This window comes from Ammodytes marinus (genome assembly GCF_949987685.1).
Source record: "Ammodytes marinus genome assembly, chromosome: 13".
NCBI classification, from domain to species: Eukaryota; Metazoa; Chordata; class Actinopteri; order Uranoscopiformes; family Ammodytidae; genus Ammodytes; species Ammodytes marinus.
This window is the reverse complement of record NC_137217.1, coordinates 17,527,229-17,554,144: the sequence shown is the minus strand read 5'-3', so window position 1 is coordinate 17,554,144 and position 26,916 is coordinate 17,527,229. Positions and strand designations below refer to the sequence as shown.

The 26,916-nt window shown below is 41.1% G+C and overlaps 1 protein-coding gene across 1 annotated transcript in view; it reads right to left on the bottom strand.

The window, feature by feature from the left end:
* osbpl3b (oxysterol binding protein-like 3b) overlaps positions 1 to 24,121 on the bottom strand; it is a 123,629-nt gene extending 99,508 nt beyond the window's left edge. Inside the window, 1 exon segment of the mRNA XM_080039556.1 lies at positions 23,981 to 24,121. The gene's annotated coding sequence lies outside the window, so the exon portion shown is untranslated.
* Positions 24,122 to 26,916: the final 2,795 nt, after the last annotated feature.

Below are 26,916 nucleotides of genomic sequence, written 5' to 3'. Positions count from 1 at the left end.
CGACCAATGCGGATATGTGACCATAGAGCATGCACGCGTGAACCGAAAATCGGACTGGGTGTACGACCAGATCAAATGCAGTAATAAAAACTATATAAAAACGTCTTTCTTTGCACTGATGGTCTCGTTTGCTGTTAAAGGTAATTTATGATTATGAGAGGAAACATGAGGCTGTTTAAAAGATATTTAAATGTTACTCGTTGCCGCTTTAAGTTTTAGCGCATTTTGCAGCTGGTTCCATGAAAAAGGAGCAGCATAACTAAATGCCCTTTTCCCCAGTTCAGTACGGACTCTAGGCACAGTCAGTAAAACAAGTCCTCAGAGTGGAGCTGATACTTTCCTGTGCTTTTCTGAATGACATACTTCTGCAGGTATGTAGGAAGAACACCGAGGATGGTTTTATAAATAAGGATATGCCAATGATGGAGTCTGTGGGTGGATAGGGCAAACCATCCAACTCGAGCATACAAAGAGCAGTGGTGCATGGGGGTTTTAAAATTAGTAACAAATCTCAATGCTCCATGGTAGACCGTGTCCAAAGACTGTAGGCATTTTGAAGATGCATTCATATACACTCAACAAAAATATAAACGCAACACTTTTGTTTTTGCTCCCATTTTTCATGAGATGGACTTAAAGATCTAAAATTCATTCCAGATACACAATTGTACCATTTCTCTCAAACATTGTTCACAAATCTGTCTAAATGTGTGATAGTGAGCACTTCTGCTTTGCTGAGATAATCCATCCCACCTCACAGGTGTGCCACATCAAGATGCTGATCTGACATCATGATTAGTGCACAGGTGTGCCTTGGACTGTCCACAATAAAAGGCCACCCTGAAATGTGCAGTTTTGTCTCACAGCAAAATGCCACAGATGCCACAAGCATTGAGGGAGCGTGCAATTGGCATGCTGACAGCAGGAATGTCAACCAGATCTGTTGCTCGTGCATTGAATGTTCATTTCTCCACCATAAGCCGTCTCCAGCAACTTCGCACAGCCATTGAAGAGGAGTGGACCAACATTCCACAGGCCACAATTGACAATCTGATAAACTCTATGCGAAGAAGATGTGTTGCACTGCATGAGGCAAATGGTGGTCACATCAGTTACTGACTGGTTCTGAGTCCCCAGACCCCCAATAAAGCAAAAAAATGCACATTTCAGAGTGGCCTTTTATTGTGGACAGTCTAAGGCACACCTGTGCACTAATCATGATGTCAGATCAGCATCTTGATGTGGCACACCTGTGAGGTGGGATGGATTATCTCAGCAAAGCAGAAGTGCTCACTATCACACATTTAGACAGATTTGTGAACAATGTTTGAGAGAAATGGTACAATTGTGTATCTGGAATGAATTTTAGATCTTTAAGTCCATCTCATGAAAAATGGGAGCAAAAACAAAAGTGTTGTGTTTATATTTTTGTTGAGTGTATAAAACATCACCATAATCCAACACAGACAAAAAGGTTGCAGCAACAAGTCTTTTTTTGGCTTCAAAAGAAAAACAAGATTTGTTTCTAAAGTAAAAACCTAATTTTATCTTTAGTTTTTTCAAAAGCTGCTGGGTATGAGGTTTAAAAGAGAGAGCATCATCAATTATAATTCCCAGATATTTATATTGAGACACAGATTCAATGACAGAGCCCTGCAAAGTGGTGATAGGAGGGAGGTCCAAGGGCTTTGATTTAGCTTTTGTGAACAGCATGAGCTTTGTCTTGTCAGCATTTAAAACAAGTTTTAAATCACACAGGTTATGTTGCACAGTGTTAAAAGCAATTTGGAGCTGACAGAGAGCCTGATTTGAGGTGGACGCAGAGCAATATATCACTGTGTCATCGGCATAAAAGTGAAAATTTGTGTTTGGGGCTTTACAATCCAGACAATTAATGTAAATAGTAAATAATAAAGGTCCTAGAACCGATCCCTGTGGCACACCCTTTGATACATTAAGAGAGCTAGAAGTAATACCTTCTGCTCGCACACACTGAGATCTGTCTGATAGATAGTTTTTAAACCAACCGACAGCTTGATCAGACAAACCAATGCTGCAGAGTCTTTCTAATAATAAGGCATGATCCACAGTATCGAAAGCCTTAGATAGGTCAACAAAAAGGGCTGCACAATGTTGCTTGTTGTCTAAAAATTCAATAAAATCATTTACCACTTTTAAAGCAGCTGTTGACGTACTATGTCGTTTCCTAAAACCAGATTAAAATTCAGATAAAATACTGTTTGTTGATAAAAATCCTTCAGTTGTGGGCTTACAATGGATTCCAATACCTTATTCAAAACAGACAGTTTGGAAATGGGCCTATAGTTGTTTAGCACAGTGGGGTCCCCCCCTTTTAACAGTGGGAGAACAAAGGCAGATTTCCAAATAAGGGGAATTTCGTTTGTCTCCAGGGATAAATTAAAAAGATAAGTCAGAGGTGATATCAGCAGCTAACTTTAGAAAGTAGGGTTCAAGATGGTCTGGACCTGCTGATTTTTTTGTGTTTAAACATTTCAGGGCCTTATGCACCTCTGAATGTGTAACAGTGCCAAAAGTAAAAGCTTGTCCCTCAAAAAAACAACTACAAACAGAGCAAGCAGAGGAGCCTTGAGCTGTGAATTGAGAGTTAAAAAGTGAACCAGCGGCAATAAAATGCTCATTAAAACAGCCAAGCATGTCAGCCTTTTCATAAATTTGGGTAGAGTCTTTGACAATGCATGGAGGTAGCTCAGTACCATTTTTATTTCCAGTTATTGATTTAATGGTTTTCCAGAATTTAAACGGATTGTTTAGGTTATTTGAAGTTTCAGTAAGGAAATTATCAGCTTTGGCTTTTCTAATTGCCACTGTGCTTGCATTTCGCAGCTGCCTAAAGAGCAACCAGTCTGATCCAAGACCAGTACTCCTGGCCTTAGACCATGCCACATTGCGTTCATGGAGTAAATTGGATAACTCTGGCGTGAACCATGCATTATCCCTACCCTTTATTCTATACTTCCTAAAAGGAGTGTGCTTGCTAACAATTTCAATAAAACCATCATAAAATAATTTCCAGGCATTTTCAACATCAGAAATGACATTAATTTTCTCTCAGTCAAATAGAAACAGGTCATGAAAAAATGCTTGCTCCACAAAATGTTTCGTGTCCCGCCTTATGATGACAAGCGGTTTAGTTTTAGGAACTTTTGTATTTCTTACAGTTGCAATGACACAGTGGTCACTGATGTCATTGGCAAAAACAGAAGCAGCAGAATATTTATGAGGAACATTGGTTAAAATAAGATCAATTAAAGAGGAATTTTCCGGGCATTTCATATTAGGTCTAGTAGGGCTGTCAACAATCTGAAATAAATTAAACGAATCACAAAAAGCTTTAAAATCGTCTGATGCTGGTAGCAGCCAGTTCCAGTTTAGGTCACCAATAAGGACAATTTCATTGAACTTCAACCCAGATAAAAGTTCCATTAACGATGGTAAGGTGCAGCTGATAGCTGAAGGTGGCCTATAGCAGCTGATGACAGTGATGTGGAGAGCTTTTGAGATTTCCATGTCAAGAGCCAGAAGTTCAAATTGCTTACTCACTGATGTAGAGAGACGGATGTTCACATGAAACTTAGATTTGACATAGACTGCAACCCCTCCACCCTTTTTTGGTCTGTCAGTCCTATACACATTATAGCCGTCAATGTTGATATCCTTGTTTAAAACTGCTTTGTTTAGCCAAGTTTCAGATATGACAATAACATCAGCATCAGTTGTATGAGCCCAGATCCGAATCATATCCATCTTTGCAATCATACTGCGCACATTTAAATGGATGAAACCAAGTCCAGACCTTGTTTTAAATTCAGCAGGGGTGTTAAAAATAACAGCAGACTCAGCAGAGCCTGGGCCTGGGTTAGGTTGAACATTCCCTGAAATCAGCAGCAGCAGGACAATTACACACCTATAATCAGACCTTATAGATTTGTTTGAAGGATCCTTTTTAATCTTTAAAAATATAAAAAAAAGTCACAAAAGCAACTTGAAGGAATAGTAAAGTTGTCTTGTAAAGCCATCAGGCTGACCAGACGGGCCAGGTCCATAGATGTGGGGGGCAGAAGAGTCATAGGTGACAAACTAATGCCCAGTGGACTGCCAGAAGCGCTTGTCCCCCGGCATGGTAAAACCGGAGTAGAGTTGACTGGACGGGAGTTTTTGGTCCCGTGGGGGTTTTCCCCGGCGGTGCCGCTCCAAATTAATAGGAAAAAGGCAGCCACGAGCAGCAACATTGTATGTTGAGATCCCAAAACACGAGGGGAAAAGCAGCCAGACTATTTCACCTCAATAAACGACGCCACACATTAGTGCAGGGAGAGTCCTCCAGGAATCCGTTCCGTGGTTTCCCGACCACCCGATCAACTGAGGGCAGAACGTGTCGTGTCGTCAGACGTAAACAGGACAGTGTTTCCCCGCAGGATTTTTTTCAGCAGCGGTGCTGTGGTCCCCGAACCCTCTAGGGGGATCCGGGGGCATGCCCCCCCGGCCGATTTTTTTTGTACCCTTTACATTGGAATGCACGAATCTGGTGCACTTTGAGAGGAGAATATGCACTTAAATCCTATTCAAACAGTCCTGTGTATTACTGTAGATAGGATTATTGGTGTTGTAACTTTGCCTTTTGTGTCTTCATTTACAGATTTTGACATTTTTGTATAGAAATTAATATTTAAACAAAAAATGCCACAACGCAAAAATAATTTGCACAATTTATTTACAGATTTTTGCCTAATGCTTAAACACTAAACGTGGTTGCCATGCCCAAAGCATCACAACCTCTGACTTTTGTAACCATGCCCTAAACAAAAGCACCAACCCTACAAACACAATAAGTGCTTTGCACTGTGTTTAAAATTCTCCAACACACTTCTTTCAAAACACTACACACTGTTTTTTACATAAGACACATTGTTCAAAAATTAAATCTCCTGCTAAAATGGGCAAAACACAAATTTTTGAATTACAAACCACAACTAAAATTTGAAAAGAACAGACACACACATGAAAAATAAAAATAAAGCTAATATAATACCAATCAGTGTGAGCCTTAGCACTACAAATAGACCTCAGGTGAGCTGAGCTCCTTTGTGAGACAGTGAGAGTCAGGGGAAGAGAACAAGAGAGAGTTGCAGGAGGATGAGGACAAAGAAGACAACAGACGGAGAACTGTGAAGTTTTTGCTCATCCACAAAGGCTACATCCAGCCTGGGAGCATTTAATTCTCCTGGGCTTTTTAAAGAAGAGCTCCAGGGCTCTTCTGTAGGGGAATTTGGTGGTGGGGGGGCCATTGATGCTGACTCTCAAACAAGTCGCCAGATGCTCTCCCTGTAGCCTGTTTCTCAGGTCAGTCTTCACCTAGAATACAACAAATAGTAAACCATAAGTGGGGTGGAAGTTAGGCAATAACTAAATCATTGTTAATAATAATAATAATAATAATCTGATTTATTACCCTGTTTAGTGTTGAGAAGTCACGCTCACAGTTGACACTTGAGACTGGAATTGTGAGACCAATGGCAGCCAGTTTATTGAGTCCAGGATAAAGCTGACCCCACTCGTCAATCTGTGACGTCAGTCGCGTCATTATCTGCTGGTGGTCCATGCCCTGAAACAAAATGAGCATTAATTAAGCTACACAATCCGTCAAACCTACTGAAATGTTTTATGTTCATACCTGGAATGCTCCTATCAGGATATGTTGCCTGAAAGAGGACTACTCATGGAGCATCTGGTCTCCTGTCAGAAATGTATTTGACAGGAGTTTTAGACTTAGTCACACAGACAGCCTCGTCCTCTTTGGCAGCCTGAGGCCCAAGAACATGGAATGCTCCAAGCAGGTCTAGACTCCCAAAACGCCTCTCCAAACTCTCAATAAGCGCATCGAGATAAGGTTCCATCACCTAAATATAATAATAAAATAAAAACATATCTGTTTGTTTTTCTTAATATAGAGCATTTAATAGCAATTGCAAGACATGTTGTACCTGATTTTTAAATTGCACCCAGAGTTGCTCTCTGCTGTGCTCCTCTAAGGAGCCTCTGTGTCTCCGGTTCCTCTCCTCCTCATGGACTACACCAAAACTTGATAACCCTAGGTCTTGGTGTAGCTGAGACAGAAATGATCCAGGAGGCTGATGGTCTCCCGCATCCCTTATACTCCTCAAAATGGCAATTGTCACAGGAACCTAATTGAACAGATTATAGGATTATACATTTATTGTAAAAGCAGCCGAAAGTAAGAGCCTCTAGCAATTCAAATAAAATCTCACCTGGTGTTTCAAAGCCAGAAAATTTACATTTTCCTTCTGGAACAGTTTGGAAAGGCAAGCCAGGTGAGGAAGTACATCTGCCTGCAGGTAGACGGCAGCCACACATCTGTATGTTGCCAGGAAGGAGTAGAGCCCCTTGGCTAGTGGGCAACGGTTTACCTCCGACTCTTCAGCCAAGGCAGACAAAACTGCACTGAGGTTGCGTTGCAGGCTCATTATTGCGGAGTGCTGTGACAGCCAACGTGTGTCCTTCACCTCCTGAAAAATATTAGTTTTTCATGAGATGAAAGCATACAACCCATTTTTAGTTTTTTTGCTTTTCTTTCTGCATAACTTGCCTTCACTTTTAGGTCCGCCAGGCCCAGGGTCTGTGCTGCTGCTTTCAGAACAGATGTTCTGTTCGCGCTGTTGCGAAAGTAGAGGTGGAGCTGCTGCAGGTGTTCCCTGAAGGTTGCCATGTAAGGCACATTTGAGGATGCATCCTTACAGGACAGGGCAAGCCGATGTGCTGCACAGGCAACAGACACCAGCCAGGGGAAGCTGTCCTGAAGCTGCTTGGCCACTCCATTTTGTCTCCCTGCATCAAGTCGAAACAATACCATTAATTTTGTAAAATTTTGGGGATAATTGTATACTAATGAATCAGCTCAATATGCATACCAGTCATGACAGCAGCTCCATCTGTACCTAACCCATACAATTTTGAGGTGGGAATGTCCTTTTTTGTCAGAACATCCCTGATGGCTGCCACAACTGTGTTAGCTTTGCCATCAGGGATGCTGATGAGGTCCAAGAACTGGCTAAAAAGCTGCCCTTCCTTATCAGTGTATCTGATGAAGACAGATGACAAAATCAATTCAAATGTGTCACCTTTTACATATATTTAATTAAATAATTTGTACTTTTATCGAACAAACTTGCCTAACATGCAGATCAAGCTGACGATTTATGGAGACATTTGTGGTTTCATCCACCTCCGATCCGATGGCCACAGATGCTCGGATCTCCTCCAGAATAGGCTCTTCCACCACAGTGTTGATTATGTCTAACATCTCATCAATAATTCGATGGCTTGTGTAATTAGAATATTTCCCAATCTTAAGAAGTTAAAAATTAAACAGATTTGTTAATGTTGATTGAAAAGAAAAAATATATACTAAAAGTATGACATTTACCTTTAGCTTTTTGAAATAATCACAGCCCAGTAGCTCTGCGAGCTCTAGGAGAGCAGGATAATTTGTATTGTGTGCCTGCTCCCTCTTTGTAATGTGATAGAGGCACTTAAAACCTCCAATCACAGCCTCATGCTCCATCACCACCATCGGTTCTAGGGCAGCCAAAACTGAGCTTGATCCTATGGAAACAACAAAACATAAAAAATAAAAAAAAATAGATAAAAATACAGCTCATATGCAAGTATGCTGGTTACCTGTTTTGGTCTATTTACAGACCATATATGCAAAATGTTACCTTGCATGAATGCAGAGTGAGATTTCTCACTGTCCTGGTGATGTTGAGTTGAACAGTGTTTGTCCAGGTAGTAAACACGATAAAGTACACACCCATTTTCAATAAATGGTCTCTTGGCCACACCTCTTTTGGGTGCTTTCTTGTGTTGACGACACAAGCGACAAAACATTCCTGCAAGTAACAAGACTTTAAATATTTTTTTCCGAAAAGAATATGGCTGCTCACTTAGGTAATTTATAATGTTAAATACTCACCATGGCCATGGATGTAGTACAACCAAGGCTTGAACCTGGGGATATCAACCCAGTTACGGTCCCACCCAGACAGCCTGCGGTGGGTTCTAGATTGTGCTGCTGATGCCCCTTGCTCCACTCCTTGCTCCTCTCCTTGTTCTTCTCCTTGCTCCTCTCCTTGTTCTTCTCCTTGCTCCTCTCCCTGCTCCTCTCCTTGCTCCTCTCCTTGTTCTTCTCCTTGCTCCTCTCCTTGTTCTTCTCCTTGCTCCTCTCCCTGCTCCTCTCCTTGCTCCTCTCCCTGCTCCTCTCCTTGCTCCTCTCCTTGCTCCTCTCCTTGTTCTTCTCCTTGCTCCTCTCCTTGTTCCTCTCCTTGCTCCTCTCCTTGCTCCTCTCCCTGCTCCTCTCCCTGCTCCTCTCCTTGCTCCTCTCCTTGTCTCTCTCCTTGTTCAGGATCTACCACTGCACCCTCTCTCTCTTGTTCTCCTTGCTTCTCTCTCACTTCTCTTTCCTCCCTTACTTGGTCTACCTGTATTTTCTGTAATAAACTTGAGCACTTAAAGGCCTTTAAACAACAAGTAAGAAATGCTAGAAATCTTATTTGTTTCCTTCAAATTACCCTATATACATGCATTTGTAATGTTCAAATAATATCACCTTGCATTATGCATTCAAATCCAAAAGAAAATTCTCATTAGCTTGAAAGTTTGCTTCCCTAATTTGCTTTACTAACCTCAGCTCCTCCATTGTCCCCGTCTGCCTTTCTTTTTCTAATCACCCAGCTTTTTAGACTCATCTGCAAATGTAATATATATTATTTAACTATGTATATATACATTGTGCACAGTGCATCCCTTAAGAGCTTGTACCAGCCTTTTAAACTCTGAGCCCTAAGCCATTTTTGAGATGTTTTGGTTTGCCTGGATTTATTCTCTTATTAAGATTACATTCATCACCCCTATAATGCATAGCTGTCAAGCTATCATTTATTTGGGTCACAACCTAGACTATCAGAATATGTGTGCTGCAGTGATGTCGTTTGAATGTAGGAAATTAGCAATTAGACAGTAAAAAAGCAAAAAGTATCTCACAATTATTTATTGATATGACACAAAAAGGCACATTGATTAAGCTTGTTATTGCTTAAAACACTTCTTCTTAGTCTTGGGAGTCAAAAAGTGATGAGAACATTCTAAAATAAATATAAATTACACATAATAGAAACTATTCATGCTTTTTTTTAAAGTACATAGGCTTTTTCCCTGCATGTATGTTACTGACCACATGCTTACAGGCGATTAGCATAAATCCCTAACTAAAATACGCGATGAAAACGGATTTTATATGGCAATAAAGAACAACATCGGATCTAACAGTTCCCGAAAATACCTAGGCTACAAGCTCCTGACTGGATATATGCTCCTGTAAAGGCTATGAGTGATCCAAAAAGAGCGACGTACCAAAAAAAAAAATAGAAAATGCGGAGGAGAAGGATTTTTATAGCAGTGGCGGAGAAAATCCAGCAGCGGCTGCTGAGTGAACATGCGGGAAACACTGCAGGAAATCAATCCGGTACATCGCTCCGAACAAAGTTAATAAACTGGACCAGCGGGGATCCCAAACACAGTCGGAGCCAGCACCGGACAGCAGCAAAAAGCAGCAGGACCATGCACTACCCTTTAGATAGATCAACGGCGTGTCCTCCCAGCTCCGCGAGGCGACAGGCTCCGATAGTCCAAGGAGAGGTGATCCAGGTCTTCCCGAGATAACGTGGAAATAAGCTACTACTTCACTTTAAAAAAAGTCATGAATGGAAACATGTTTGAATGATAATGTTCGCAGATGACTTACAGAAAAAAAACACTCAGTCATATTAGTAAAACAAACAGACACAGTTAGAGACAAAAGGAGACGTGTGCTGCCATCTTGGACGTGATGCAAACACCAGCTATGCATTGAACATGCAGGTTTACTACCTGCTACATGCACATTGTCACAGGCATAGCAGTGGAACTGACTAGGCTACTCAGGGCCCAAATCAATTTAGGGTAGAGGTGCATCGATCCATCTGCGTTGATTGGCTAATTTTGCTGTAATCGATGCTCGGCAGGACTCATCTTCTGGCTAGTAATCCCAGTGGAAACAGCTTTCTACATGAAACAACACTATGTGAGCTGTGCTGCTAATACAAGCTGAACAGTTCCTACAGCTGCAGCTTTAAATTAAAAGCATGTAACTGGCGAAATGTGAGCTGACTTTCATTTTGAAGCAGACAGGAACCCTCTAACGGCAGCTACCACGTTAGCCAGTGTGGTAGCAGATTTTGCATATGATATATCTCTGGACTCGAATGTTGGAATACTTATTAATGCAATAGGAAACATTTGTTATTATCTTGTATAGGCTTATAAGAATAATGAAATATATTGAATGTTGGTGTCCCCCCCACCATCCCCCCTCAATCTCCCGTGTGGAGGGAGAGTAGCCAGCCTGACTATACATTTGAAAGAGGACAACGGTCCTGCAGACAGCCTCCTGCTGTTCTGGGTCAGCCTGCCCCACCCACCATTATAATATGAATGTATATCTCAAACCTGTCTGCCTCCCAACCTGTCTCCCCCTCCTCCTGTAATACAATTTAGTCGTCTTCCCCCACCTAGCTTCCTTAAGTATGTATATTTGAACCTGTCTACCTGTCTCCTTCCTGTCTCCAACGATGTCCTTAAATAGTTCATGATTTTAAGGGAACATCGTCACTCTTTGCAACAACGTTACATGTGTTGGAACTAGTGACCACTCCGCTGAGTTTTCTTGCTTATTGATTGAAAATAAACCTGTTTGCTACTACAACATATCACTCTGCTTGATTTTCTCACTACACCAGCAAATGCTAGCGATACAGGCAACCAAATGGCTTTGAAGGTCAAGGACATTGAGAGATCATTGTAGTCATGCAACATGATTATGACTATAATACAATGAGGCCAACCTTACATTACATCTCTCTCTCTCTCATACATGTCATATGAAATTCACAATAACAGAAACAAATGACACGGTAGAATTTTGATGCATCCAACTTTGTTTGGTTGAGTACTCCGAACAGGTTATAAAATGCTAACATTTATGTCTTCCTATGCACATAGGACATGCACAATACTATAACATTTCTTTCAGTGGACTTGGTCAGAACTTAACAACCTACACTTGCTCATTGCAGTTCCCAGCCACTCAACGTCTCAGCTCCTACACACACACAGTCATGCATGGAGCTGTTCTGCTCTGTTGTCCTGCCACAAACATGGTATTCAAGGTGATTACAGTATTACACCTGCTCTTTCTATTTATTAACAATTGTGAACATCCCCGTCCTACAACAGAGGCATTGAACCAGTTCAACTGACATTATCATGACAGATAACACTCAGATCACAAATCAAAGTAATAGAAGTAATAATAATAGTAATTAAAACTGCGAACAGTGATGACCGGGCCCTCGCACTCTCGTGCTGGACGCCGTACCGGCCGGCCGGCCTGGGCGCTCCGGGCGACCGCGCGAGAGGACGCGCCGCGGCCTCCTCCTCTTCGGAGCGCGTGCCGCAGCGATGCCCGTCGCCGGAAGCGCGGAAGTGGCCGCGAGGACGTCCTCGGGCCTGGGCTCTCACCGGGCGGGTGAAGTCTGGAGCGCGTGGGACGGCGTGGAGCGAAATCACGGCGACTTCATGTTTCGCGGCGACGACGAAGGCCACGGAGAAAAAATTTGGAGAAGATGAGATAGAGTATGGTGGAGTTAGGCCAACTTCCTGTTTTTTTGGAAAATACGTCAAAATAGAAGACTTCCTGTTGATTTTGGTGCGGGGCGTCATTAGGCTTTTTTGTTTGTACTGGGATTGTACATTGCTGTATAAAATTTGGTGCATCTACGTGTAACACAGCCTGAGTTATGATCAATTAAAGGGTTCATGACGTCTGTTTTTGTTGTTTTTTGGCGAATGAGGCGCCGGTGCTGCAAGACGGTAGTTCCGGATAAAACGAGCTTTCGGGTATATCATCTTCCATGTCGGAGGACATACCCTATCATATTTTTTTTGCACAAAAAGTTATGTGTGCACTTTACTCTGCAATCCTGCAGAGTAATGTGGAGTTATGACATATGAGTGAATTTTGGCGAATATATAACCATTTCGTCATAGTTATTCGGAATCAAACAACTTTATATGGTGTATCTTCCATGTCTTATGAGTGTCCCTAGAGTTTTCGTTTTGCTAAATATGTTCCTGCTAGGAGTTGTGAATTTTTGAACATTGTGATGATTTGAGAGTCAGAAATTGACATATTTCAAATTAAAAGACTTCCTGTTGATTTTGGGGTGGGGCTTCAAGAGGCTTTTTTGTGGGGCCTGCAAAGATACATTTAGGTTTTAAATTTGGTGCAGCTAGGTATAACACAGCCTTATGATGAATTGAAGTTATGATGAATTGAAGTTTAATGAGGTCCTTTTTTGGTGATGTGTACGTCAAGTTTGACCCCCAATAGCTCCCTGGTTCCGTTATAACTTCCTTATCTTTTCGCAATTTAACGTCGGGCAAGCGTCTTGAGTACTTGAGCAGTGGTTTCATGTCCCTGCCGTAAAAACTCTAGGAGCCTTTCGTCGAAATGCGAAAATATGTAATATGGCGGTTTTAGGCACAAAATCCAAAATGTTGATTTTGGCACAGGACATGCAATTGCATTTATGTGCGCCTTGGGCCATTACATGTTGTCCTAAAATGTCAGGCTTCTAGCCCAATTTTTGAGCATGCATTTCCTGAAAAACTGTTTTTGGCCACAGGGGGCGCCGTTTATTTGGCCCGGTCTCGAAACCAACGATAACTTCAATTTTTTTGCAGGTCTGATCTGCATGCAGAGTTTTTCAACTATTGCACAAGGGGAAGGGGGTGAAAAGTGCCAAAAACGAGTCGGCATAATAAAGAATAAAAATATGACCGATTACAATAGGGCTTCGCACCACTCGGTACTCTGGCCCTAATAATTTGTAATTTACAGGACAAAGACCCACCAACTGTTAACAGCTGCTGAAAACGACGGACATGGGACACAAGCTGCCAGGAGAAAATCGAACCATGCAGCCGGTCCCACACCAATACAACAAAACACTGATAACTGATACCAGAATACAAAGAAGGCAGGTTTTCCTGTCATTCTGCTGAGGAACCTCCAGGCTGGACCTGGCTGCAGCATCAGAAACCGGACCAGACTCATGGTTGTGCTAATGCTGGACAGGGCAGTGGACTGCCAAGGCCACCTCTCCATGACGGGCCCCAGGAGTTCCCATCCACTGTGGTCCAGAGGCAGTTCCCCATTCGCCTGACCTTTGCTGTCACAATCAATAAAGGTGAGATACAATCCACCTTGCATATGCAAATGTACACATTACACTCTCTTTAGATTAGTAAGTACCTGACCCAGTGTTTTCTGCAGGACAAGAGAGTTGGTGTCTTCCTGTTTCACAGTGTTGGGACACGTGAGGATGTTTGTCTGAGACAACCAAGACGCTCTGACCGACAACATTGCTGTTTTAAATATTTGTTTTAATAAATAAGCCAAAACATAACAAACCTTGCAGCTCTGGAGGTCGTTTACAACTGAATCATTGACCTTACCAATCCACAAAACCTTCCCTCTGCCACATAAAGTGCACACCAAGTGATGTGATGATGACACACTCAAACATATACTGTAAAAAAAACATATTTCATAATTCCTTGCCCACTCCTCTGTATGCCCCCTACCTACAGTATGTAACTACAAACACTCCACCGACTAGAGCAGTGCTTCTCAAATGGTGGGGGGGGGGGGCGCCGTGAGCTGTCAGGGGGGGCACGGGCTGCCTTGATTTCCAACTGACCAAAAAAAATTATTATTATTTTTTTTTTTTATTTTAAGTGCTAGCAAGCGCGATGTGTGCTCGTGTATGGTCATATCCGCGCGAAAGGCCGTGATTTGCAGTAAATAAATGTGTGTCTCCAAGTGTCTCTGTAGGCTATTTAAAAAGAAATCAAGCAAGTAGACTAATAATAACATTAATGAATTATTGGTTATCGCATCACAGAAGGCCTATTGGCCTATAATAATTAAAAAAACACCACCTTAACTATGTTTACAGTTTAAATTTTTTTTGAATGAAATGCAAACCTCAGTGAATCATTTGCTCTTGTTTCTCTGTCCTGAGATTCACACAGACTGAGCAGTCTTGTTTAAATGTTACAAATTGAGCTAATAAACTGAACTTTTTTTGCTGCAGAAGTTATCTCAGCTAATTTTTATCTAATTTGATAATAAGGTGATTGTATGCAGAATGCTTGTTGTGCCAGAAACTCATACAGTGGTTTTGTACGGATGAATAAATAAATATTAGCAGTAGGGGTGTGCACGGTTACACGTGTACACGTTTGTAAATCATAACCGTTTAGGAAAAATCAATAAACGAAAACCGTTTTTTTTTTTTTTCAAATTTTCTTTTTTTCAAAGTTTTTAATTATGTTCTGGAGACACGCATTTATTGATTTTACCTCACTAATAAAGTCATTGGGGACGATAAAAGGTAGTCTGCCGAATCTGTCTGTCCCTCGGCGAGTGTGTGTGTGTGTGTGTGAATGAGTGTGTGTATCGCGAGTGGGGGCGCCCGTGTGGGGGGGCGCGAAAAAATGTCTGTCCCCTAGGGGGGGCATGACAGAAAATAATTGAGAACCACTGGACTAGAGGTTGAGCGTGCACGTGCAGGGAGGAGATCTTATTTCATAAGATAAAAATAAGTTATTTTCCAGCTTGAACTGAATCTAAATTGATTCCTATTGGTGTGTGACGGGTGCTGTTTTGATGAAACAGAATTATCTAAATAAAAGTCTATTTTTTTTTTTTTTTTTTGAAAATTGCTCCAAGAGGCACAACCTGCACTGAGATCTCTTCAGTCTTTTCACCTCTGGAAAAATCTGAACTTGACAAACCAAATTGCCCCTGCGTTAACCAAACACCTAACATTGTGACGTGGTAACGGCCTTATCTCTGTGGTCCACCGGCCGTCCTCTGACAGATCATTTACCCTTGATACAAAGCCCTTTAGCGACAAAGCAAACTCTGGTGACGAACGTAGAGTAATTTTCATTTTCTCTACCGCTGCCATCCATCCATCAATCTGGATAAGCCCAAAGCAGAAACCCATTGTTATACTGTACTTTATTTTGGTAGCTAACATTTCCCTCTGTAACTCCTCAGAAGATGGTTTGTCATGAGCGCACAGATTATTACAGATTATTCTTCCTGTTTGCTTTGGGAACAACACAGTCATTAGGAACATTTTCTGATGTACCCACCAAATGAGAAGGCTCTCTAAATAGATTTGTGTCATCTAAACTAGGGCTGGGCGATATGGACCAAATCTTATATCACGATATAGGTAATTTTATACCCCGATATGGATATATATCACAATATAGTATTTTCCCTTTAAATTCAATGGATTACAATAACCGCAGTGAACTTTAATCACATTAGGTTATTTTCATATTTTGCTTGGAACTTAAATTTCCATACAAAAGAAAAACTGGTGCAAAATACCACACCAGTCTGGCTTTAGTCAGTCAGTGCAAAATAAAAATGACAGCATCAACCAAATAGCCTACATTTTCCAATTGATAGTAGCCTATATCAAAATAATGAAAGACTTGAATTTTCCTGCAGTAGCCTATTTGCTCATCTTCATTTAAAAAAGCTGTCAAAATTAACTAATGAGCAAATGTCTGGTAATACTTTAACTCCAGCTTCAACACAAATAATATTTTCAAGATTGACATGTTTTAAAGTTACATAAAACCAGCCTTGCTGGCTGTCTCCAACAATAACATCACGGGGGTGAAGCCCCGAGTAGGCTAAAGATGTCATTATTAGCCAGCTAGCTCACGAGAGCTAACCCATGTAGTTTGCAGCTTAAAACAAGCCAACTCTGCGTCACGGCAACAGCACGCTGAAGCAGCAAGCAAGTTTCCTTTGCCCGATGACATTTTTGACCGTTAATACCAGCTGCTCTGCCACCGTGACACGGAGTTGGTTTGTTAACTGTAGTGACCATGGACATATAAAGAAATGGACACCGTATTGAAACATGGCGCCCATTCATTCCTATGAAAGCTGCTCATAGGCGCAGAGAAGCAACAAGGAAGTATAATCCGGAAATTCCATGCGGCCCAAAGCATTACGTAGCATGGACGTAGCGGCATTATGGACCTATCAAGAAAGAGGGCGGCAAGCGTAGCGGACTGGAGGCGGGTGTCTCGTTCTGTAGCATCTAGCCTGGCGAAAACAAACTGAAAGCCGTTAAAAGCCGTTGGGCTAATAAAACGCTTGAGGTGGCGTTTTGAAATGAGAAAACTTACATTTAAATAGTATATGGTCTAAAGATAAGTATGAGCCTATGATTGATATCCAGAAAAAATGTGCAGAGACACAATCTTGTTCGCTGCTTCTACTGTGTGGACAGGGACATCTGCCTACGGGCCGCATGAAAATAAGCTCCACCCCTTATCATGCAATACCAATGGGTTGGCCACATGTCCATGCTGGCTGCTCGGAGAAGGCAGCATCCTGGGGGCCTGGCAGTGACCCACCGCGCACCGGAGCTAGAGCTAGAGCAACAGATGAGGCTTCTTCTGTTGAGAGTAGAGAAGCTGTATTGCAGCCCAGAACTCTGCTGCAGAGCCCCTGTGTGGCGCGGCGGTGTAACTGCAGTGTAACTGTAGGGACTCGGAGGGACAGCTGCCTCCCGCTCTATCTATGCTCCCGCCACATTAACTTTTTTTCTCCGCGATATAAACGGTATGGCCAAATCTCTCCCGGTAGACACTTTCATATCGTCCACGATATGATATCGTCATATCGCCCAGCCCTAATCTAAACATTACCACTTCAATAACAGTAATCTCATAACAGCAGTGCATTACCCAGCTGGGATGATGTCTTTATTATTTCATTATCGAAATGCAAAGCAATTATTTCTTGGAAGCGGGTAGAGAAAACCTGACATTAAAGGACCAAAGGTAAAGGGTGGGATCAGAACACAGCAGAAAGCTATTGTCTGAACACGACCTAAGACTGAATATGTACCATGAGGAATAGAACATGGGCAATTGCACAGGAAATAGTGAAGACCTGAACGTCTCTAGCTTTTCCCCTGTGAATGACAGTAATTTATCACCTGAAGTCATTTCTTCTGACATAGCCTAAAGTTGAAACAGTGTCACTAGGAGTGGGGGAGGGGGACCTATCTTTTCGAAATCCATCCACAGAATCAGGGCACCACAGAGTCAAGTGTTTCTTTCTTAAAATAAATTCATGAAGAAATATCACAAGTCAGCGTGGCAGCACACAGCCAGCCATTAGCCTGGAGGATTGACACAGAGACAAAACTGGCTCCATCCCAACAACATGAGATCTATTATTCATTAGTACAATTCTCGAACAAGCAGCGTAATGTTTGCCAGCCCATGTCTGTTCTTTGTGTGTGTGGGCCACACTTTCTTTAAAAAGAGAAACACAGATGGTTATTCCTGCTCCTGATCTGCTTAAGGCATTGTGGTGAAAGGTTGCCAAGGCTACAGGGAGCCGCTCCAAAAAGCAGGCTCAGGGCCCTCAGTTTAAACACAACTCTCTCCGCTACCATGGTAATCTTAGATTTTTAGCAGTATGAAAGGGACTTTTGAAGCCTTCTCTACTCTACTCATCATATTCCTCATCTATTTGAGAGAGAACACTCTGCTGGGTTATAATTGCAATAACGAGGCAGCGGTAGAGTCCCTCCCTAATAACTTCCTGCTGCATATAGGACGCCTCTCCATTCATGTCAACCATGCGCTGTCTGACATTTGACAGGCAGCTTCTCACAAACACCACACCGCATCCTGTTAATCAACCACATCCTCGACACACTCCCTCCCCTCCCACACCTCTTATTCTCTCTCCGTCTCTCTCCATCTCTATGGCTTTTCTCTCGTCTGCTCCAATGTGATGGAGGTCCTCTCCTTTGTTAAATTGACTGTGTGAGGGAGCCTGGCAGCCTCATAACTCAACACCAGTTCATAAGGACGCAGTATACTCACAGTTTAGCTCTGCACTCACCAACGAAAGGAGTGTATTGCATGCCAGCTGTGGCTCTCCCAAATTAAAGATTAACGTGCTTACGACTTGACCGCTGCTCTGATTGAAATGCAACAGAAGAATCTCCATCTCTACTCTTATTTATATTAACTCAAAAGGCGTTGGCCCACAGGATGATGACATTGGGAATGTCGATGTCATTGTTAGCATGCTGATGCTTTCTAATAATAATGGACGTAGCCAAAAAAAAGTTACAAAAAAGAAGATATCAACTGGAAAACTGGAAAGAACATCTGCATTGCCACACGCAATCTCTTTTAATGCAGATATATCAGGCCATGGCATCGTCTTCCATAATTTTTCATTTATGGAAAGACAGTGTAAAAGCTGTCCGACTGAAATGACTTATCACATCTTGTGGGATTTATATTATATCTGAACACAATCAGCCACATCGGGAAACGAATAACTCACAGGAGTATAGTATGATCATCACCCTACTACAGCATTGATATTGACATATTGTCACAGCACCAGAAGCTGACTCAAACTGTAGCTTAAATTCAAAAAGCTGAATTTCCACCTCTGGTTTTCATTTTGCGGTTTTAACTGCACTTGTGTTTTTGAGGAAAATACTTGCAGCATGTCTTGTCAAAGTTGTTGTTTGAACACATGTTAGTCAAAGATGTCTGAAGTAGGTTTCTGTTGCATAGTTGCATTCATCTAATTTACTGCAGTTAGAACATAACCCCAAAAGTGAAATCTTCACTTAATGATCCGTCCGTCAGCACCGTTTATTTTCTGAAAAACATCCACTACACACTGCATGAAATGTATAAGTCTTTAGAATATATAATCCTGTGTCATGAGAAGGAAATTGGATAGGGCAGTTTACTTTTTTTTATACAAATAGTGTTTTTTTAATGCTTGACGGATACATGTCACTGTTGTTGTTTTTTTAAATCCTTTTAAATAGTTTGTAATAATGGCATGTATGTTGAAGTACATCGGATTCATTGTTTTTTTCACCATGGTATCGAATTGGGTATAGAGATTTGGGGAATTTCACTGGTATTAGTATCGACTATTCAATATCATTCCTAAACATAACTAATTATACATCTCCTCCTGAGCATGGGGTGGTATGGGTGAATGAGAGACCTGAGGACCACCAAGACCCCTACGTTCCTGACCTGGACTAATATGCTTTTTATGCTGCATAATGTTTTTACATCTAATTGTTTTAAATTCACATCTGTTATAAATCACAAATCAAAATCATGATCAAACTGTCAAAACTACAAAGGAACAGAAGACTTTCTAAAAAATGTACTTAAAAGGGCTTGCATGATCTTGCACCTGCTTGTGCCACATACACCGGCTCGCCCTCTTCGCTCTTTTGATGCTGGCCTCCTGGTCATTCCTTCAGTTCACACATAAATTGGTTGGCTTTACAGTATTTTCCTACCATGCCCCATATCTGTGGTATAGCCTTCCGGTATAGTCTTTAACAAAGACTGAAACCTCCCTCTACCCAGTGTCCACTTCATTAAAGCCTACACTACAATAGGGTCTTTTAACATCACTGTAACACTGATCTTTGAATATGGTTGTGTTATTTCATATATTTTATGATATTTGCTTGCTTTATCTCATTTTAACATCGTACATCAATAAATTATTTAGGAATTAGACGGACATACCATTCCAATGACATTCATATGTATTAGTACAGAAGATGTATGCACAATAGTACAAGTGCACACCGGTCTGCCATGCTTTCGGTTGCTGCGCATTTTGAATAATTCAGCCATACAAACCCGAATGTCCAAGGCTGTATGGAGCCTCTCATGGAGTGCCCAAATAGTTTTTAAGTTAAAATGATCTGCCTGTTCCGCCCTTCGTGCTGATATCTGGCAGCCTCTTAGGAAGTTATGAAATCAGCCTTCAAGCATCCCTCAGCCTCTTTGATGCCTGCAGGAGGCTGAAGACAGGGGCAGCAGCTTGCCATAGAATATAATGTTAAATTAAAATAGTTACTGGTGATTGTAATCAATCCATTTCTCTTCTCCCTTCATTAAAATGTAAGAAAACGCTGATATTCTTTATCTACTTAAACCTCATCTACCTGTTTACATATGAAACCATATTAATTATTTATAGAGGCCTACAGCCCACACAAATAATGGCAACACTTGGTGCATGCATGTGATGCTCACAACAGTTTATTTTCTGGTCTTATTCATCCACTTCCTGTGTTATTCACTTGGTGTTGGATAGTTGGTAGTGGGTATATATATACAGTGTCGTGCGAAAGTTTGTGAACCCCTTGAGCCTTTTGGAATTTTATTTATTTTAACCATTATTAATAAAAAAAATTCAATACCAGTATTTTTTATATGAAATAACAGATGTTTGTTTATCAATTCAACGTTTTTCTTTTCCAGAAATCAATTGTTAAAATAGATAAAACAAATTATTTGACAAATGTTGTATGTGCAAAAGTTTGTGAACCCTAAGCTGCATTGCTTAAATCGAGCAAGGTAAACACAATCAGGTGGGCCAAACTGATTGATGAAATAGACCAATGTAGTGAGAGATCTTTAGGGAAGAAATTGGGCGCCACTAGATAAAACAAAGATAAAACCAGGTCAGTTTAGGCTCACCAAACTGAACCCATACAGGTCAGACATGCTCAAAGGGGAAACAATCTCAGAGGATCTCAGGAATAGAGTTTTGATGTTGCACATTTGTCTGGGGACAGCTATACATTCGTATAAAAAAGTTTGAGCTCCATCGGCCCACCGTGAGGCAAATCATCTACAAATGGAGAGCTTTAAGAGTGACTTAACATCTGCCTAGAAGTGGACTTCCTTCAAAAATATCTTCAAGCACCACAAGAAAAGGGATTTTTCAGGTAAAAGCCAACCCACACATTACATCTGGAGATTTGCAGACCATTTGCCATCACCATTCTTCACTTGGGAGAAGGTTCTGTTGGTGGTAGGCAGAGTTGCGTTTTTGCCCAAACATGGCGGTTTTGGTTATGACCAAACAGATACATTTTGGACTAATCTGTCCACAGAATAAGACTTCAGGTATCTCCAGGTGCTCTCTGGCAAAGCTGTGACAAGCAGTTTTGTTCTTTTTTGAGAGCAGAGGCTTCTTCAGCAACCCTCCCTTGAAAGCCATGTTGACTGAGTTTTCTTCTTATTGTGGAACCATGCACATCTGTCCCAGATGTTGCAAGAGAGGTCTGCAAATCACTAGATGTAATGTGTGGGTTGGCTTTTAACTAAAAAAATACTTTTCTTGTGGCGCTTGAAGATATTTTTGAAGGAAGTCCACTTCTAGGCAGATGTTCAGTCACTCTTAAAGCTCTCCATTTGTAGATGATTTGCCTCACAGTGGACCGATGGAGCTCAAACTTTTTTTGAATTAATTTATAGCTGTCCCCAGACAAATGTGCAGCATCACAACTCTATTCCTGAGATCTTCTGAGATTTTTTTCCCTTTTAGCATGTCTGACCTGTATGGGTTCAGTTTGGTGGGCCTAAACTGACCTGGTTTTATCCGTGTTTTATCTAGTGGCGCCCAATTTCTTCCCTAAAGATCTCTCATTACATTGGTCTATTTCATCAATCAATTTGGCCCACCTGATTGTGTTTACCTTGCTCGATTTAAGCAATGCAGCTTAGGGTTCACAAACTTTTGCACATACAACATTTGACAAATAATTTGTTTTATCTATTTTAACAATTGATTTCTGGAAAAGAAAAATGTTGAATTGATAGACAAACATCTGTTATTTCATATAAAAAATACTGGTATTGAAAAAAATGAATTAATAATGGTTAACATAAATAAAATTCCAAAAAGCTCAAGGGGTTCACAAACTTTCGCACGACACTGTATATATATATATATATATATATATATATATAACATGTTATCTCATTGACACACGGGTCAGACACCAGGTTGGACAGAAAAAGTACAACAGCACAAAGTTAAAGACATACAGGACAATAAGGACGGTGACAACAACTAAAACAAAGTACCGGTACATAAATAAAACTCTTAGCAATTAAATGTATGCATAAAGCACTGTAGTAGTACATCCTCTACTATCTCAGTGGTGTTAATGAATGCAATGGTAAATAGCAATGCATTGGACTGGCTAAATATTCTGCACAACAGTTACACTCCTTTAGTGCAGAGTAACAACACACACCAGGTGACCTGGAAAACTGCAGGAACCCTCCGTCACTGTTGCTATTGTAGCACAAACCACGTGATAGATTTTTCAAAGAGGAGTCTAACAGATTCCATGTCGTGAACATTCATTCAAAGATTCAGCCTTTACCTTGGTAAAGCTGAAATAACCTTGGAGGCGACCTCATGAAATGAAAGGCTGGACTGCAGTTTCTAATAGAAGTGTTGCAGAGACCATTTATTTTCTTTCTTTCTGTGGCTGCATTTCACAGATTCTGCTGATTCCTCTGCCGAACAGTCTCCCTGTGTTTGACTGCAACCACTGACCTGGCTCTGATAGGAACAGACAAACTATAGAAGCAACATATTGGTCACCAACAACTATCTCCATTCCCCAGTGCAGTGATTGTTGTCCTTCCACTGTATTCCAGTTTTAGGCACTCTTCACATCCTCTACGTCATGTCACGTCAGACATTTTTACAGCAACTCTGGTCAGCCCCCTATAATAGAGCCTCACACAGGTTCCAACACAAACAGACACGCAGCCCAAGCGGCACCTGCATGAAAGCCTACTCTTTTGCACTGTTGACACAACCCCCAAAAGTGCTGAGATAATACTCTGTAAGCCGTAAAATTAGAGTCGTTCTGTACTTGAGCCACAGACTCATATTTAATCGAACAGAACAGCTTTGACTCACTGATAAGTCCTTTTTCAGAATTAACATTTGACTGAAAAGTTTTGGCAAAAGCCCCATATTTATTATGAGAATCACTATTATTATGCTGGATTTACACAGGATTGTAATTATCAGGGAGTGCGCTGACAAATGGTGTGTATATTCCCTCCCATCTGCTACCCATCCACATAGTACAATAAATATTACAATATCTTCACATTCCTGATTGTATTTGTTCTGTTCGGTGGTCGGCATGAAATGTAGACCTCGAGTCCTGATTAAATCTGAAAAAATGTATCCTATCTTTGCTGGCTGTCATAATACACACCTACATGCCTCAGCATGAGAGTCACATAGCCACTCATAAAGGCACCCTATTCACAGTTGTGGCTTGTTTATACTGTTGACCTGCTACTGTTATTACCTACTGTAATTTAGATTTGTATGGAAATAGTAGGGTCATCCTCCACAATGTGTCTTTACTTGTCTAGAGAAAGATGCAGGGGCCTCAAAAGTTACAATGGAGACTGAAAGAGGACATTGGAGGTTATTGTATGTACTAGGCTATCTTAGACCTGGGCCATACCTTGAGACTGCTTTGGGAAAACACTGTAGGCGAATCCAACCCAGGGTTTAAAGTTAAGTGGCAGTTGCTGAACATTTCTGTTTACTTTGAAGATTTAGGCTACAGGTGAGCACCCTTGACATTTTTACAGCACTCTGTTTTATCTGTTGTGAAATGTTTTAGTTAGCCTATATGCTACCTGAAAGAGCAAGAAAATAGGCCCTGTAGTGCAACTTTCAAATTGACTCATTTAGCTGAGCGAGGGTTAAACACTTGTTACCTTACTGCTGTAAAATAAAACAATGAAACTTTCAAAGAAATAGACCACTGACTTTTGCATGCCACAGGGGATAAGACGCACTCACCTTGTGAGAGTTATTGAAGTGAATCTCAGGTGATGCGGGAGGAAGTATTTGCAAACAGTCGGTTCTTCTAACCCAAAGTAGAGGGCATAGCCAACGAAAAGATACTCTAATAAGCCTACAGACAACGAGCCACCTCTCCGGCTCTGATATGAATACACGTATGGTATGCACCCGGACACCGCACTCTCAGCCCGTTCTGAAAAGCAAACATTTCTTCATCACTGCAAAAGAGGCAGGCGCTGGTTTGAGACTGACCGAATCCAGCTCCAATCAAAAACGAAGTACGGAGCTTGGCGTCTCCTCAGGTGGGCGGTGCTTGTGCTCATTGACCGCATCTTTTCCGTGACGCGGAGGAGGACCTCTGAATCAAGGACACACAGTGGATATATCCTACTGGTCAGCCTCACTCACCATCACTTTTCAAATGAGTTATTTAATCATGGAAAAAATCGATTGTTTGATTGAAGATTAGCCTATGTAGGCTATTTTAACCTCGAGTTTGGATTAGAAGTGGTAGGCCTAGGCTACTTTTGATTTATTTTAGTTTTTACCAATTGCACGGGATAGGACAAGTCGACCGTTATCAGAAAAGAGAAAGGAAGTGACAGTTTTGGGCGCCGATAATTATGATGCACTGCCACCTGCTGGACATATGTCCTAATCACAGCTTTTTCTGTCGTGCCCTTTGCAGAATGAGAAATATGTAGGGCTATTGAAAGAAAGAGAGCTATTTCTGCAAACAATTCCTGAGGTTAAAAACATTAGATGTGCAAAAAAAATGACTGATAAAGTGTGAAAATGTAGCCTACATGGACTGAACTAGCCCAGATAAGTGCATATTTTCCCCCTAATAGCCTAAATGCAGATTTGTTGCACATGCACAAGACTAAAAAAACAACAAGCAGAGCAACAATTACAACAAAACCTATCTTCCTTTTTGGAAGTAGCAAGCAAAAGGAGACCCTCTACAATATTCTTGAATATTTTTTAAAGCTAGAAAAATGCTCTGGTCTATTGCTGTAAGAGCCATTGTTGTAGGGGAGAGTGGCCTAAGTTGTGCAACTTTTCACTCAAAGTGACTTTAAAGTAAGGCCTTGACAGTAAAGTCTCCAACTCAAATATGTACATATATTTCAGGGTGTTGTGCATCCCTGGCAATAAAAACTTTGGATCTGGAATAAACTGTTGAAGAAATATAGCTTTCGGAAAAAAAGTTGTCTTGATGCACAACTTGCCCCCGGTGTGGTGTAAATTGTGCGGTTGGAGAGAATACCATGGGGTGAATTGTGCCATTGATATATATCTCATAAACTGTAATGCAAGACAAATCCATTAGACAATCACTTATTTAAGGTGTATTCAAAGTAAATAGTTGACAAAGATTGAAGGTCAATTTTCTCAAACAAGGCTTAGCAGATCTAATGGTTTTACCTGCAAAGCTCACAATGACAAAGTCACCATCATCATCTTTCTGGCCATCTGAACTCTCATCAGTTAAGTGGAATTGAGATGTCACTCTCTTCTGAGCTACTGTAGACAATCACTTTCTTTTGGTGACCAGTGTATACAGCCATGCCACTGGCACAACTCTCAGAAATGTACTTTGCACTAGTTGCTCTGTGCTTGTGGAACCAACTGCCACCTGACAAATGTGATTCCCCTACATTTCTGCCTTTAAATCAAGGCTCAAAACCCATATGTACACCCTGGTGTTTCCTCCCCATTAACTATCTTACCTCTGCACTACTATCTGTGTTTATGTGGATGTATGGGCTTTATGTCTTTTATTTTGGTTATTGTTATTTTACCTTCATTGTTTACCTACTGAATGCACTATGTACAGCACTTTGGACAGTGCAAACTGTCATAAATGTGCTTTTATAAATACATTTTACTTACTTACTTACTTATAACTCACCCAGGCCCTTAGGCACAAATCACCCCAATCCCAGAAATTTGGATAATAAGCATGATGCAGCAATTTAGGGCTGACATGGTGCTAACTGTATAGACTCAAAATGTAGCATACCAAAGCACTAAAACATGTGTCAAATGTTTTCAAACTTGTCTATAATTGTTCAGACACAATAATCAAAAAACCTTGATCATGGAAATTTTACTTTGAAAGGCAAAACACAGTTTTTTGAGCTTAAATGTGCTTATATCTTATTCCTTGTGTCTCCCTTCTTTACAGGATGAGTCAAATGGATGGCTCTTCTTAAAGATGTGGTCACATTTCCACAATTTCTTCCATGGTTTTCTAGAAACAAGGGGTGGCACAACTTCCAAAATGCACAATTTAGGCCACTCTCCCCTATTATTTTCTTATGAAAGTCTGAATGAGAGGTTGTTATATCTCCCGAGGCTGCAGGCTTACTGCTTAAGGACTTGCTTTCACTGAAAAAGTCTCACTGCAACAGATTACGTGCAAAAAGGCGTTTTTCCCTTTCACAGGAAGGTTACTGCGGCACTTTCAATACAGAGAGATGTATTCCATTACACAGCCAACACACTGTGTGTGTGTGTGTGTGTGTGTGTGTGTGTGTGTGTGTGTGTGTGTGTGTGTGTGTGTGTGTGTGTGTGTGTGTGTGTCTGTCTGTGTCTGTGTGTGTGTGTTAGGGGGTGAATGTAATCCTGTTCATACAAATATTCTTCTCTGTAAAATTTAAAGATTACACATTAAAGTATTCAACTGTGCTGCATAATTAATTCTGTGCCGTTAAATATTCTTTCTGTGTGGACTGTGCAGGCAGACTGAACTAACAGAAACTGAGTTTTGAAGGCTGTTTCTTTTATGTCACAATCTGCTGTGCTTTATGGGAGCCTTATATACGACCATTATTGTATAATACATCATGAGCCTTTATGAATATTTCATATGAAATGTGTGGACCCAAAGGGCAAATTAACAATGTTTGCAAATTGGCCAGGCTGTT